The 16,641-nt window shown below is 38.8% G+C and overlaps 1 pseudogene; it reads right to left on the bottom strand.

The window, feature by feature from the left end:
* Positions 1-1,097: 1,097 nt before the first annotated feature.
* Positions 1,098-2,111, bottom strand: LOC121441593 (annotated as a pseudogene).
* Between the last annotated feature and the right edge of the window lie 14,530 nt (positions 2,112-16,641).

Below are 16,641 nucleotides of genomic sequence, written 5' to 3'. Positions count from 1 at the left end.
GTAACAAAACAACACCATTAAGTGTGTTGTTAAAAGAAACATTCAGAGTTTCTGTCTCATATCAGGAGCCATCTGGTGAATTTTGGCCCATCAATATTCCAGTAAATTGTGGAGATCAGACCTTTGTCTGTTGCGGGGTTGGTGAAGATCTTCTCCCAGTCAGTAGGTTGCCTTTTTGTCTTAACGACAGTGTCCTTTGCTTTACAGAAAACCTAAATGCCCTTTGAGTGAAGAATGGATAAGGAAAATGTGATACATTTACACAATGGAGTCCTACGCAGCAGAAAAAAATAATAACATCTTGAAATTTGCGGGCAAATGGATGGATCTAGAAAACATCTTAATGAGTGAGGTAACTCAGACCCAGGAAAACAATTATCATATGTACTCACTCATAAGTGGTTTTTAAACATAAAGAAAATCAACCCACAAATCACAATCCCAGAGAACCTAGACAATAATGAGACATACATGGATCTAATCTACATGAGAAGAAGAAAAGGACAAGATCTCCTAAATAAATTGGGAGCATGGGGACCTTGGGAGAGGGTTGAGAGAGGAAGGGGGGGCAGAGAAAAATGTTTAGCTCAATAAAATCAATAAAAAAAATTCACACGTTGATTGTGGTAGTAATTGCTTTATTCCCAGTAGAAGTAAGTGGATTCTCTGTGAGTTAGAGGCCAGCCTGGACTACACTTTGAGTTTTAGAACAGCCAGTACTACTAAAAACTCAGAGAAAAAAGAGCTACTAGTTTACATAGTTACCGAAGACTGAGGTCAACAAGACTATATTCTGAAAATCAAATCCATCCATATATTTAGTTCTTTTTTTTTGTTTTGACTTCATCCAACAAGAAGCCATAACTTTATTAGTGATAGAAACAGTACAATTTTTTTTCTTTTTATTTATTTATTTATTAAAGATTTCTGTCTCTTCCCTGCCACCGCGTCCCATTTCCCTCCCCCTCCCCCAATTAAGTCCCCCCCCCCCTCAGCCCGAAAAGCAATCAGGGTTCCCTGTCCTGTGGGAAGTAGTTCCACCTTTGAAACAGCAAAAAGGGGAGGAGGGGAAAGGGAGTGTCCTCGCTGTCAAATAGTTACATTGTTAATTCCATAATAGCATTTACAATATCATTACTGTTGTTTTTCAGGGCTCACTGCCTTTGCTCTGGACACATTCGTCTGTGACATGACCAATTCTATGTCCTTAACTTCCACACCTGCTTCATCAACCTCTTCCTCCTCACTCTCCTCTCCTGTCAGAGTATGAGTATTTTCTTGATTGAAACAGCTTCACCTTGAACTTTGAACTTCTCAACAGCTTCTAACTGTGCTTGCGGAGACAAATCTTCAATCTTGGCTTCTCCAAATATGATGTAGGTGTCTGAAGCCGGGCTCTTGTAGACATCTGGTTTGGTGATGACGAAGAGGACATTTTTAGATTTCCGAGTAGTGACTCTAGTAACCCCTGTAACCTGTCGAAGACTCAGTTTGGACATAGCCTTCCGTGCCTTCTTTTCACTCCGGCTCTGTTTTGCTTTGCCGGACTGGTTCTTCATGGATTTCAGCTGCTGCTGCCAGCTAGGCTTTTTGTGTGGCTGTCTGTGTGGAGTCTTGTTCCTCAAGGTACTGATTCATCACTGTCAGAATCTGTTCCCGACCCTTTCTCAGCCTGAGGCTGAGGTAGCTCCTGCTCTGTAGTGGGGACCATTTCTGTGGCTTGGCCAGGCGTTTTCTGCAGAGGATGCGGAACCGAGATGGCTGTACTTAGTTTTCATAAAGAGTTTTACTGGAATACAACCTTGCCCATCAATTTGGAGATCTTTATGGTGGCTATCCTTCCACAATGGCAAAGTTGAATAGTTGCAACACAGTTGAACAGTTATGATCGAACTTATCACACCTACAAAGTAGAAGATACTGATTCTCTGACCATGTACAGAAAAAAAAGATATCCTCTATATGGCTTATGAAATTATTGGACAGCTTCTCTGAAACAATGATAAGCATCCATTCACTTAGATCTTATCTTCAGTTGTTTAATATTTTCAACTGGTTTGCCTACCTTCTAACAAGGCCCCGGATAGCCCATTGTTTCTGTAGTAGAGCATCATACCTATGCTGTCCACTGCTTGTGATAGAATAGCTTTCAAGCCACACTTAACCCTTCCTCCTGTAAACTGCTCACGAATCCATTACCCTGTCACACAGGCTTGAGGTCAAAATCTGGCTTCACTGTTCATTGAGATTGGCCATCTTTTCTAACTGTCTAGAGCCCTTCCCCCACACATGGTTAATCCTTTAGGGCTGCTGTAAAGATAAAGGAGCTGGCAGTATAGCTCAGTTAGTGGTATTTTCCCATACTTGGGGTTAGATCCCCAGTGCTACATAAACTGGATATTAAGGCTCCCACCTGTAACCCTATCACTTGGGAGGTGGTATTAGGAGTATCACAAATTCCGGATTATTGTTGGCTATATAGTGAGTTCCAGGCCAGTTTTGGGTACATGAGATCCTGTCTTGAAAACGAAACAATAGAGTAAAGCAGTAAGACAATGAAAATTGCTTGGCAAAGAGCAGTCAAAAAATATGTGTGTTATTTATCTTTCTATATACTTTTCGAATTATTAGCTCCTCATGTTTTTTCCTCTGCCTCTATTCAATTAATCCTTGTTGATAACTCAGCTTTGGCAACAGGTTTAGGTTTGGGTACATGCTTTCTATCAATGGAGCCATGTCTGGTTTGTTTCCTAAATGGATACAATCATCTGTCATTGCTTCTTTCTTCCATGATTGGCTTATTTTTTCAGCCATTTTCTTCACTTTTTCTAAGAGTCATAGTTTTATTCTTGTGAAATAAAATTCCTCTCTGTCACATTTGATCAAATCTATTCAGTCACAGTCTGATAGCTTCTATCTCCTCCAAACCCATCAACCTTCCCACTCAGGGACATGTACCTGCCGTTTCCCTGGATCAACTATATGTCTGTAGTGTTTAAGGATATTTGTATTACTGTGTGTGTGTGTGTGTGTGAGAGAGAGAGAGAGAGAGAGAGAGAGAGAGAGAGAGAGAGAGAGAGAGAGAGAGAGAGAGAGTCTTTACACGTGTGGAAGTCAGAGGAAAACCTCTTTCAGGTATTAGGTCTTTCCTTCTATTATCTGGGTCCTAGGTTGCCAGGCTTGGCCACAAGCTTCTTCACCTGGTGAGCAATCTCATTAACTCTGAAGCATAATTTTGGCAATACAGTTACTGCTGTGAGCTGACTACCATTTAAATTTACATATAGATATGTACTATATGTTAAGCATATCCTCCAGAATATTTCTATCCTCTCTTTACTATCCTCCCCCTTGCTCTGTTCATTTATTTATACTTTCCTTTTATTTATTAATGAATGATTTTACATAACTGTATAAAACACAGGGACCGCAAATGAAAGAAAACACACACTATGTGTCTTTCTGAGGCTGGCTTAATTAGCTTAACATGATTAACTCCAGTTGCATCCATTTGTCTACAAATGGCATCACTTACTTCATTCTTCCCACATGAAGAAATTAATAAAGCGACTCCTCTCTTTTTACTAAGTATATGTAAGTGAATATAAATTACACTTGCATATGGCATACTCATTTGCACTTAGTTATTAGGGTCATGAATATCCCATCTTTCAGCTTGAAAACTAAGAGGAACTGTAGCCTTTCTGTGGTGTCTAACAAGAGATATCAATGTTTCAGAGGAAGAAAGAAAAATTCACATACGCTCATGGCATAGGTTTTAAAAATAGATGACTGCATAACTTAATGGCTTAGAACAGTAGGCACACATTGTTTCTCTTGAGAATATCATTTATCGTAGGCAATTCTGGTCCAGGCTAGCACACCTAATTGCTAAAATCACTGGATACTCTACTTGAACTGAATTATCTGGTATGGCCTCACTCATGTGGCTAGTGGCTTTTAAGCAAGAACATCTTGATGCCTCAACTGTGAAGGCTCATTTATGTCCCGTAGGATGTTCAGTCTTCTTCAAACAGCGTACAGGACAATACCAAGTGGCCAAGCACTTTGCTTCTGTTGTGTTTACTGATTTCCTATTAAACATAGCAAGTGGCATATTTTGTCTATAAATAATATACTATGTTCATGTTTACTGAAATTATCTGACCCACACACTGCTGGTTATATGGCATGGGTAAGTCATTTCTCTCACTAATGTCCCTTTTCTTTTATATGTAAAATGTAGATACTATTATTATTATGTACCAATGAAGATGAATAATTATACTTTAAGTTCTTCACACTTATTTATACATTAATTCTTCATATTGTCAGCATGTTTTAATGTTTCGTTCCTAGGAACTGTAGAGGTGACAAATTCAAACAACAGACATTGGCAAATAATTTCCTGTTTATTGACTTTTAAACAATTTCCCCAGGAAATGTACTAGGTTTTATATACATTTTCCCATAGATGTTTTGCATTTAATGTCTTTCCATCATCCCTATTTTGAAATATGTTCCTGGGAGAGAAAGTAAAATGAACTCAGATCCTAGTGATGAGAAATAACCATTCTTAGCATCTCAGCAGGTTATTCTTCCATCATATTCCCCCAGTGGATTCTGATCTTATTAATAGCTTCAAAGGAAAGGTAGCATTTCTGAAAAGAGCAAATGAATTGCCACTTCGAAAACCTATTTGAGACATTGGAGTGTTGAAATAAGCCCTGACTAAAACACCGTTTAAATTGCATTTGGAGTATCAGGAATGGTAACTGAGGGATTGCCTTGACAGAAAAAAAAAAAAATCATTCACGTGTTTGCTTGGTAACAAAACGACAACAACAACAAAATCACAATCACTGACAAGTCATAAATGAATCTGTCCTATTTCTATTTTTTAATCTAAAAAGTTTCCTATATAATAAAAGGCAATTTTCCTTACTGCCTTTCTGATAAGGAAGCCAGAAAAGCAGAATACAAATAGATTCATACTTTTCACCCTGCACAAAACTCAACTCTAAATGGATCTAAGACCTCAACATAAAATGAGACACACTGAACCTGGTAGAAAAGAAAGTGGGGGAATAGTTTTGAAAACAATGGTGCATGAGACCACTTTCTGAATAGAACACTGTTGATACGGGCTTTACTAAAATCAACAATTAATAAACAGGACCTCATGAAGCTGAAAAGTTTTTGTAAGGTAAAAGACACCATCATTCTCACAATACAGCAACATACAGAATAAAAAACAGTTTTTACCAACTACATATCCAATAGAGGGTTAATATCCAGTACACACACACACACACACACACACACACACACACACACACACACACACACACACACACATCACAACAAAAAACTAGATATAAAGAAAACAAATAATCCAATCTAAAATGGGGTAAAGATCTAAACAGAGAATTCTCAAAAGAGGAAACGGAAATGACTGAGAAACACTTAAAGAAAGTTTAGTATCACAATGTCCTTAATCATCAGGGAAATGCAAATCAAAACTGCTCTGAATGCTTAAGATAAACAACACAAATGATGACTCATGTTGGTGAAGATGTGGAGCAAGGAAACACTCTTCCACTGCTGGTGAGGATGTGCAAACTTATACAACCACTATGGAAATTAGTGTGGTGGTTCTTCAGGAAAAAGGGAATTGATCTACCTCCAGATCCACTCTTTGGCATATACCTAAAGAATTCTTCCTTCACAGAGACCTTATTCAACTATGTTCACTGCTGCTCTATTCATAATAGCCAGAAATTGGAAACAACATAGCTGTCCCTCAATTAAAGAATTGATAAAGAAAATGTGGTAATTCATGCAATGGAGTATTACGCAGCTGTTAAAAATTGCATGAATTTTCAGGCAAATGAATGGAACTAGAAAAAAGTCATTCTGAGTGAGTAACACACACTCAGAAAGACAAATACGGTATGCATTTGCTTATATGTGAATATTAGATGTTAAGTTGATGTGGGAGTGATTTCTTATTAATAAAGAAACTGCCTAGACCCATTTGATAGGCCAACCCTTAGGTAGGCGGAGTAAACAGAATGGAATGCTGGGAGAAAGAAGCTGAGTCAGGGAGTCGCCATGATTCTCCCACTCCAGACAGAAGCAGGTTAAGATCATTCCCGGTAAGCCAGCTTGTGGGCTACACAGATTAATAGAAATGGGTTAGATCAATATGTAAAAGCTAGCTAATAAGAAACTGAAACTAATGGGTCAGGCAGTGTTTAAAAGAATACAGTTTCCGTGTAATTATTTCGGGTAAAGCTAGCCGGGTGGCGGGACACAGCCCGCCGCTCCGTATTTCAACATTAAGTCACTGATAATCAAGCTACAATCTGTACAACCACAGAGGTTAAGTATAGAGTAAGTGACTGCAAGGGTTATAGATAGATTGTTAGGAAACATAGCTAGAGATGGATGTGAGGGAGTGGAATGGGAGGACCAAGCAAGGATGGGGAGGGGAGAAGAGGACAAGGGAGGGAATTCAGGGAGAGAGAGCTGAGATTAAGGGCCATTTGAGAGGTAGTATGGAAGCCTAACACAGCAGAATCTTCCTAAAATATATACAAATATGAAACTTCCAAATACTGGATGAGACAGAACCCCCATTGGATATCTTTGTCACCAAATGAAGCTTCAAGTCCTGGTGTTGGGTTATATCTAATTGAGTTGTTGGCCAAATGGGTCCCATGTTCACGATTTTGAAGGCAAATTAGATTACAAAAATATACCTATGTACCCAATCCATGATTTAGTGTGCATGGAGCACAAAGGCCAAACTCAGTGACTGATAAGATAGAATCATCACTGCAGTAATCTTCAGTGAGAAAGATGCGGACACATACTTGTTGTGCCAGCTTCATAGGGAACAGAGGTCCAGGTGATTGAATTCACCCCATGCAATGTTGCTATACACTTCTCAACCAAAAAAAAAAATACAATACTTACACTGACTGTTCTTGTAAAGGACCCGAGTTTAATTGCAAGCACCCACATGATGGCTCACAATATAAAATATTTTCAAACTTAAAATTCTACAGTTGTGAGGGGGGACTGGCAATTGAACCAGGACTTATCCTGGGTGTGTGAACTGACTTTTTGAAACCCATTCCCTCTGGTGGGATACCTTGTTCAGCCTTGATACAGCAAGGAGGGGCTCAGTCGTGACTCAACTTGACATGCCAGACTTCCTTGACTTTCTAAGAGAGGCCTTAACCCCTCTGAGGAATGTGTAGCATGAGGACCTGCTTGTGGGGGTTTCTGTCCTGCCCAGTTCCCACAGCCGGTAAGCCCCCAAAAATCACACAGAAGTCTCCATAAGATTATAAACTGATTGGCCCATTAGCTCAGGCTTCTTATTAGCTCTTATCAGTTATATTAACCCATTACTCTTATCTATGTTAGCCACATGGCTCAGTACCTTTCTCAGCAGGGTAGGTTACATCTTGCTTCTTTGGTGCTCTGGGCAGGACTGGTGAGGAATGGGCTTCCTCCTTCCCAGCATTCTCCTGTTCTCATCACCCCACCTCTACTTCCTGTCTGGTTGACCCGCCTATACTTCCTGCCTGGCCAATCAGCGTTTATTTAAAACATGATTGACAGAATACAAACAATTTTCCCGCACCAGGAGTGGATGAGAGGTGGGATGGGGAAGGCAGGGGAGGGGGGAGAAGGGGAGGGAGGTGGACATAGGGTTGTTATGTAAAATGAAAAAAGATAAATAAAAATGTCCTACAGTTACTAATTCAAATACTTCAAAATTTCACTCTCCTTAAAGAAAGTCCAAAGTGTATTTTCAAATACAAAATCAACAGTGGACTCCTGTAAAAAAAAAATTAAATATTTCTTACTTCAAAAGGGAAGAACCAGGGCAAAGCCACAATCCGAACAAACCGAACAAAGCAAAAACTAAATTCCAACTGTGTAAATAACTCAATAGTCTATGTCTGGGATCAACTGTCGTTCTCCTGGGCTCTTTCAAGGACTTGGGTCACTTCTCCGACTCAACGCTCTGCAGCACACACAGCTTGTCTTCTAGACTTCAGCTGACTCTGCTCCACTGCTGCCTGATGTTCTTGGTGGTTATCCCATGGTACCAGCATCTACAAAAATGGTGGGGTCCTTTGCTGCAACTGGGATGCACCTTCACCTCTCCTGAGCTCTCTTCAGGGACTCCAGCCCTGCCACACAATGCCAACAACCCTCAGATGCTCTCCATGACCCCTTCATGCCTTCAAAACCAGTCATCACCTGGACGACTGGCACTATCAAGTTCAGCTGCCAGCAGGAGGTAGAACCTTGACTGCCTTTGGCACACAGCTTCTGGGCACCTCCCCTGAGGAAACACTACCCACAAGACTTCCCCTCAATGATGTTGCTTTCTTGTTAACTGCAGATGGTTCTTCAGCCCCAGCTGACCAGCATCTATTCTCCCAGAAAAGCAAAGGATTTACTTTAATGGTTCTGGTCTCATTAATCACAGTCAATTCTTCAGTTCCAGCTAACCAGAACTATAGAACCTTCATACAAAAGATCAGGTAGTATCTTTTTCTCCTTCTGAAACTTCAGAAGCCAGGCCTCCATCATCAGCACTGCTTTCAACATTCCTTTTTTTTTACATTTTATAATGTTTATTGTATTTCTCTTTTATTAATAGAGTCTTCCATCATACACTTCATCCTGACCACTGTTTCCCCTCCCTCCACTACTCCTAGCTACTCCCCCTACATTCTCTCTCCACCTGCTAACCCTCTGTTTCCCTTAAAAGAAGAATGGGCCTCCTATAAAAGTAAAGATCTATTTGCATGCTTCTACGTGCAGATGTCCAGTTTGACCAGAATTATTTGTTGAAGATGGTTTCTTTTTTCCAGTATGTATTTCTGGATTTTTTTTTATTAAAAATCAGGTGTCCATAGGGGTGTGAATTTGTCTGGGTGTTGAATTTGATTTCATTGACCAATGTGTCTTTCTATATGCCAATACCATGTGGTTTTTATTACTATGGCTCTGTAATACTGCTTGAAATCAGGAATGGTGAGATCTCTAGTAGTTCTTTTACTGTTTGGGATTCTTTTAGCTATCCAGTTTTGTTTTGTTTTTCCATATGAAGTTCATAATTATCCTTTCAAAATCTATTAAGAATTGTGTTGGAATTTTAAGGGGGATTGTGTTAAATATGTAGATTGCTTTTGATAGGATGGCCATTTTACTACATTAATCCTATCATTCCATGAGCATAGGAGATCTTTCCATCTTCAGATAACTTTGTCATTTTCTTTCTTCAATGTCTTTAAGTATTTATTAGACAAGTCTTTCACTTTCACCCCAAATATTTTATATCATTTGAGGTTATCATGAAGGGTTTTGTTTCCCTGATTTCTTTCTCAGTCCATTTGTCATTTGTATATAGGAGGGACTACTGATTTTTGTAAGTTAATCTTGTATCCAGCCACTTTGTTGAAAATACCCTTCCAGAACTTTTAAGGTCACTTATGTATACTATCATATTATTTGCAAATAACAATATTTTGACTTCTTCCTTTCCAATTTGTGTCCTCTTTATCTCTTTCATTTTCCTTAATACTTTAGCTAAAACTTCAAGTATTATATTGAATAGATATGGAGAGAATGAACAACCTTGTCTTGTTCCTGATTTCAGTGGAATTGCTTTGAGTTTCTCTCCATTTAATTTGATGTTGGCTATTGGCTCTCTATATATTGCCTTTATTATGTTTAGGTATGTCCCTTGTATTCCTGATCTCTCCAAGACTTTCATCACTAAGGGCTATTGGATGCTTTCAATATGACTTTTCTAGCTCAGAGTTCCCAAGTCTTCCCACAATCCTTCCAAAAACAACATATTCAGGTCTGTCACAGCAATGCCCAACTATCTTGATACCAAATTGTCCTAGAGTTACTATTGCTGTGATAAAACACCATGACCAAAAGCAACTTGGGGAGGAAAAAGTTTATTTGGCTCACATTTCAATATCACTTTCATCACTGAAGGAAGTCAGGGCAGGAACCTGGAGGCAGGAGCTAATGGAGAGGTCAAGTAGGGATACTGTTTATCTGATTGCTCCACATGGTTTGCTCAGCCTCGGCCTGCTTTTTTTTTTAATTTTCATTTTATTTATTTTTTATGTCTTTTACAATGGATCCCATTCATTCCCTCATCCCTTCATATCAACCTTCTGTCCTTGTAACCTTCCCCCAAAAATAAAATAAAATAAACTTTAAGAGAAAAAAAGAAGGAAAATTTAATCTCATCATGGAAACTGTAGTGTGACACAGTGAGTCATGTAGTAACTATTCTATAAAGATTCATATATCTTTACTTGCAAGTGTACATTGCAAAAAGTCATTGGTCTGGTTTGAGATCTCTTTCTTCTGCTACACTATTAATGCTGGGCCCTCACTAGGACTCCTCTTGGATATTCTGTTGTTGCCCAGTTTTGTGGAGATCCTGCAGCTTTTGGTCTCAAGGACCAGCACCTTCATGTGCTCTAGCTGATCACAGATGGGATGGATGTTGGGGCAGGCCAACTCATAATCCTGTTTCTGGGCCTGGGTAATTGCAGGGTTAGCCAGCCTGCCAGCTCTCCCTTGTCCTCACCACCAGGGTGAGCTGCCCAGGGATGCCACCACCCACAATAGACTAGGCCTGCAACATCAATCACTAATTAAGAAAAAGCCCTTCAGACTTGTCTGCAGCCCCGCTTTATGGAGGTATTTCTTAACTGGGGTTCATTTCTCTCAGATGACTTTCTCTTGTGTCAAGTTGACATAAAACTAACAAACATACCATGGTAGGATGAAAAAACTGACTCTGAGAAAGCTGTCCTTTGACTTCTACATTCACACTGTGGTATATACACACACGCTCCACATACCTCACATACACATTAATAAAGAAATACATTAAAAATAAGAACTGGAAGCAGTGGGTGGCTGAGGCAGGAGGATCCACATGATCAGGTCCAAGGATAACCTGGATTATATAGCTACAACCTTTCTCAAACAACAATAAAACCTGTGGGTGGATGTTCTAGGTGCTTGTAATTTTTTGTATGTGTGTACATGCAAGAGCTAACGGGGATTTTAAGCATTATTAATAAAAGGACAAATGGAGATGGGTTAATACAGATTCTATTTTGATTTTTACTTCTATTGGAGAAACGTTGATGATGTTTATGCTCATTTATACACTTAGATGACAATTAGTGATGAATTAACATAGAAAATTCATCCTAGAGACACTATAGAAATGTTAGGTAAACTCCCTACGCTTGGTGAAGTACTTTCTTTTTTTTTCTTTTTATTGTTGAACTGGGGATTAATTCTAGAAACTCCTGCATGCTAGTACTATTTACCACTGTCCCTTGCAGTTCTGAATATTAATTCCACTCACCACTATTTGGCCTGATGTTCTTGACTTAGTGTCTAGCCAGAATGAAGTAATGTATTATCTCAGTGTTGAAAACCAATGCATAGAACTGATTGATATTCACCATGGCTTTGATGCATTGGTTTCTTAGCATGTTCTCCAGCCACCGTGGTTTTGGTGCTTCTAGTACCAAATCTGTGAATTATCTTCCACTGTGTTGACATCTTGTATCTGACTCAAATTACTTTAGGAGTCACTATATGTTTACTTATTTAGGTGTAGATGGAAGTTTCTATCCCTCCTGGTCCCACAGTCATTCATTCCCAAAAAAAACATAGAAAGGCTTATATTAATTATAAACTGTTTGACTGATTAGCTCAGGTTTATTATTAACTAGCTCTTACAGCTTAAATTAACACACAATTTTTATCTATGTTTAGCCATGTGGTTTTGTAACTTTTCTCAGTGCAGCATTTTCATCTTGCTTCCTCTGCATCTGGATGGTGACTGCATGAACCTTTCTTCTTCCCAGAGTTCTCCTAGACTGGTCACCCTACCTGTACTTCCTGCCTAGCTACTAGCCAATCAGTGTTTTATTAAACCAATACAAGTAACGTTTACAGGGTTCAAGAGCATTATCCCACAGCATTTAGGCTTTCTATTTTAAAAATTTTTTGATAAGCCAAGTGGTCGTAACTCATGCCTTTAATCCCAGCACTTGGGAGGCAGAGGTAAGCAGATCTCTGTGTGTTCAAGGACAGCCTGGTCTACAGAGTGAGTTCTAAGACAGCCAGGACTGTTTCACAGAGAAACTGTCTCAAGAAAAAAAAACCTACAAAATGTTCTTACTAAAATTTAAGGGAGGTTTAATGATTGTATCGGTAATAAAATGCTGTGGAATGATGGTCTTTTATCTTGTTACTTGTATTATTTTTAATAAAATGCTGTTTGGCCAGTAGCCCAGCAGAAAGTATAGGCAGGGTGACCAGGCAGGAAGAAGAGGCAGAGGCAGGGTGATGAGAACAGGAGAATTCTGGGAAGAAGAAAGCTTAGTCTGCAGTCATCACCAAGACACAGAGGATGCAAGATGAGAATGCCTCACTGATGAGAGGCACCAAGCTACGTGGCTAACACAGACAAGAATTATGGGCTAATATAAATTATAAGAATTATAAGAAGCCTGAGATAATAGGCCAACCAGTTTATAATTAATGTAGACCTCTGGGTGTTTCTTGGGGCTAAATGGCTTCAGGACTGGGTGGGACAAAAACCTCTGCCAACAATATAATGTTGACTTGTTGACAAGTAAAAAATTTCTGTACCATAAAGAAATAAGCATTGATTATGCACACATGTCTTGGGTTAGCTAAAGCATCTGCTTATCAAAATTGAACTGGGATCAGCTTTGGGTATCTCTCATTGTCCTTCATCCAGACTATTAGCCAAATTATTATTCTTATAGTGATGGCCAAAGTACAAGAAGATATACTTGAAAAGTTTTAAACACAGACAAATTATTTCTTTGGTCCTTTATTTCCAATGTCTCCCATAAATTACAGAGAGATTTGAGGAATGCATACCTGTTCCTTTATATACCTTATTTGTGAAAATTAGAGATATATTTCAGTGTACCTATTCTTTTTGTATAAATTTTAACATTGTACTTTTTAAAACCTTTTTCATTAGTTCTTTGAGAATGCATACAGTATGTTTTGATCTTATTCAGTCCCTTGCCAAAATCCTCCCTGATCCACACCCCTTTTCCTAGCCCACTCAACTTTATGTCCTCTTTTTTTATACACCCAACAAATTCAGTTTGTGATGCCTATGTATTCCTGGGTGTGTGATCTTCCTTGAGAGAGTAGCTGACCAACAAAGGATGACACTTAAAAAAAATTTACTCTCCCTCTCCCAGCAACTATCAATTGGCAACTTCTCAGATAGGAGTAGCATTTCTTGCCCACCTGCCCTCTCCGTTCTGGTGCTTGGTCTGGCTTGGGCTTGCACATCACTTGTGCATGCTATCAAAATGACTGTGAGTTCCTATGTGCAGCTGTTCTGCTGTGTCTAGAAAACAGTTTCCTTGTAGTTATCTACCATTGTTTACTCTTACAGTCTTTGCCTCCTCTTCTGCAATAATCCCAGAGCTTTGGGAGGAGGGGTGTGATACATATATTCCATTTAGGACTGAGCACTCCAAAGTCCCTTTTTCTGATGTACCTTGAGCACTTGTGGATTTCTGTGTTAATTGCTCTCTACTGCAAATAGAATCTTGTATGTGGAGGGCTGAGAGAGGCACTGTCTATGGGTGTACTGATAACTCATAAGGAGTGAATTTAATACCATATCAATTTAGCAGAATAATAATAATAGATTCTACTTTAGGGCCTATGATATATCTACCACCATCTCATGGAGTGGCATTTTAATCCACTCAGGAAGTGGTTGTTATTCTCATGGTGCATGTGCCACTATTGTACCAATGAGCATGCCTTTCCAGGCCAGTCATTGTTGTAGTTCACAGGGTTCACAACTGGGTACAAGTATAGATTACTTTTCTCCTTTGATATTGTATATAGACCCTCCCCCAGATTTTATAAAAGTTTTTATAGCATATACAAGCTATCCATTAGGGTGGAAGTATCCAGGGCAGTACCAACTTTATAACTTCATGATCTATATGCAATGACTTCATCAGTAAGTTTTACTATCAAGTTCTGGAGGGTATATAATAGCATTGGGAACAGCCTATAATGTTTGGAACTCACTGGCCTACAGCTCTAAAACTCATTCCTGTTATTAAGCTTTTCGATAGCCTATTGTGTCTAGTAGTGGTATTGTTGCTCATATATATATATATATATATATATATATATATATATGAGCTTCTACAGTAGTATGTTTCCATATGACTTTTTTTCGAAAGATCCTTAGTATTATTTATCACTCTCTGTATTTCTTTCTCTACCATCCCATCCTTCACCCCAATTTAATCCTTCCTGTTCCATTATTCCCCTTTAAGACTTTATAGTGTTCACACTCACCCTCAGTCTTTGGTTTTGCAAAGTATCCCAGCTAGACTGGAACTCGCTATGTATCTCCAGCTGCCTTCATATCCTTTCTTGAATATTCTGCTACAGTCTCCCAAGTGCTGGGTTGAAGTGTGTACACCACCACACTTGGTTTTGTGTAGTAACCTTTAAACTTGTCTGTTGCCGGAACAGGTAGACAAGAAATAAGTTCAGTTAAACTATAATATTAAGGGTATAAAATACTATGCCCTTTTATACCGAGTGCATCGAAACAATATTTCCTTCTCTAAAGTATATTTTATAATCATTAGCAGACAAAGGATCAGTTTTGCTCTTGCCTTTAAAACTCTAGACATTTGTCAAGCATCCAGCACTTTCAAAGAGTACTCAGGCTATTTTGCCAGTTAGGTGTAAAGCAATGGCCAGGAAATGCGGCTCTGAAATCCCTCTAGAGTATTAGCAATAAAAAATGAATTACATTTAGAAGAAGTTAATCTTCTTCAGTTGATAGGAAAGGAATTTTCTAATTTAGGGTTACCTACTTAAGTCTAATTATATAGGCTTCATGGATTAATAATAAATAATAATGGCAGAGTGACTGAAGTAGAAAATAAAAACTTTGAAATAAATAGAGCTGCAAGTATTCATAATGACCACTTCATTGAAATGAGAATGTAAGTGACCACATTTCTAGAAAGAACATCTGTGACAGACTAGCATAAGGAACCACACTTGGGTCCTTTACAAGCAAGGCAAGCTCTTTTGCCACTAAGCCGTCTTGGTAGTTCCTGAACCACCAGGTCAGTACATTGCATTTAAACTCTTAGGCAGTTTTTTTTTTTTTTCAAAGTAACACATTGTGGTGGTCTGGATGGTTAACGCCACCATAGACTCATGTGTTTGAATGCTTGGCCCATAGGGAGTGACACTATTAGGAGATGGTCTTGTTGGAATAGGTGTGGCCTTGTTGGAGGAAGCGTGTCGCTGTGGGGGCAGGCGTTGAGATTACATATTCTCAAGCTCTGCCCAATGTGGGACACAATCCCCTTCCTGTTGCCTGCAGATCAGGATGTAGAACTCCCAGTTCCTTCTCTAGCACTATGTCTGCCTACACACTGCCATGCTTCTCACTGTGATGATAATGGACTATACCAATTAAATGTTTTCCTTAATAAGAGTTGCTGTTGTCATGGTGTTTCTTCACAGTAATAGAAACCCTAAGACATGCAACTATATCAATCCATCTTTTGGTGGGAATCTAGGTTGGTTTCCTATCTTGGCTGTTTTAAATTGCAACATGGATGTAAAATTATCACTGTTAAATGATGATTTAGAGTCCTTTAAATGTATAATCAGGAGTGGTATAGCTGAACCATATGATTCCATTCATGGAAGTGGGGAGCGCAGTTGAGGAATCTCCATAATGAAATATTAATGTCTGCAGAGGCTACAGCAGTTTACATTCTCATCAGCAGTGTATAATGGTTCCTGTTTCCTCGCAAGCATTTATTGTCATTTGCTTTTTAGATAATAGCCGTCCTCACTAGGGTTAAATGAGTCTCAAAGCAGTTTTAATTTCCCTGATATCTAAGGATATTGGACAGTTTTTCAAATACTTTTTTAACATTTGTATTTCTCCTTTTGGGAAAATCTGGTGGCATTTTATTCATTCTTAAGGAAGGAAATTATGCCATGTCTAGGAAAATGGGTGCAACTGGAGAGCATCATAAATAAATCAGAACAGACCGAAAAAGTCAAACATCCCATTTTTTCATATGTAGAACCCCTCTGTATCTCTTGTAGATGAGAGTACTATTTGGGGGTAAGAAAGAGATGATCACAAGATAGGACATGATAAAATGAGATGGAAAAGGTAAGTAGAGAAAGTAAATAAGAGTAGCAGAGAATGAATTTATATGTAGTAAAAATATCTTAAGGAAATTCATTATTGTGTACATGAAATTAACATTTTTAATGAAAAGTTAAAAGAAATATGCCAGTTCGGTGGTTCATACTGTAATTCTAACACTTGACACTGGAAAGGCAGAGCAAGGAGGAGTGACACCAGTTCCATGCCGACCCAGAATACATAGAGAGACACTACTGTCTCAGAAACAAGCAAACACACAAACTAACAAAGTGAACTGGAGCTATAGCTAAGTTAGCAAAGTGCATCTCTAGTAAACATGA

This window comes from Microtus oregoni, unplaced genomic scaffold, assembly GCF_018167655.1.
Source record: "Microtus oregoni isolate MIOR12 unplaced genomic scaffold, Mior012 000079F_ref0000094, whole genome shotgun sequence".
NCBI classification, from domain to species: domain Eukaryota; kingdom Metazoa; phylum Chordata; class Mammalia; order Rodentia; family Cricetidae; genus Microtus; species Microtus oregoni.
The sequence above is the reverse complement of the archived record's forward strand: the minus strand, read 5'-3'. Positions and strand labels throughout refer to the sequence as shown.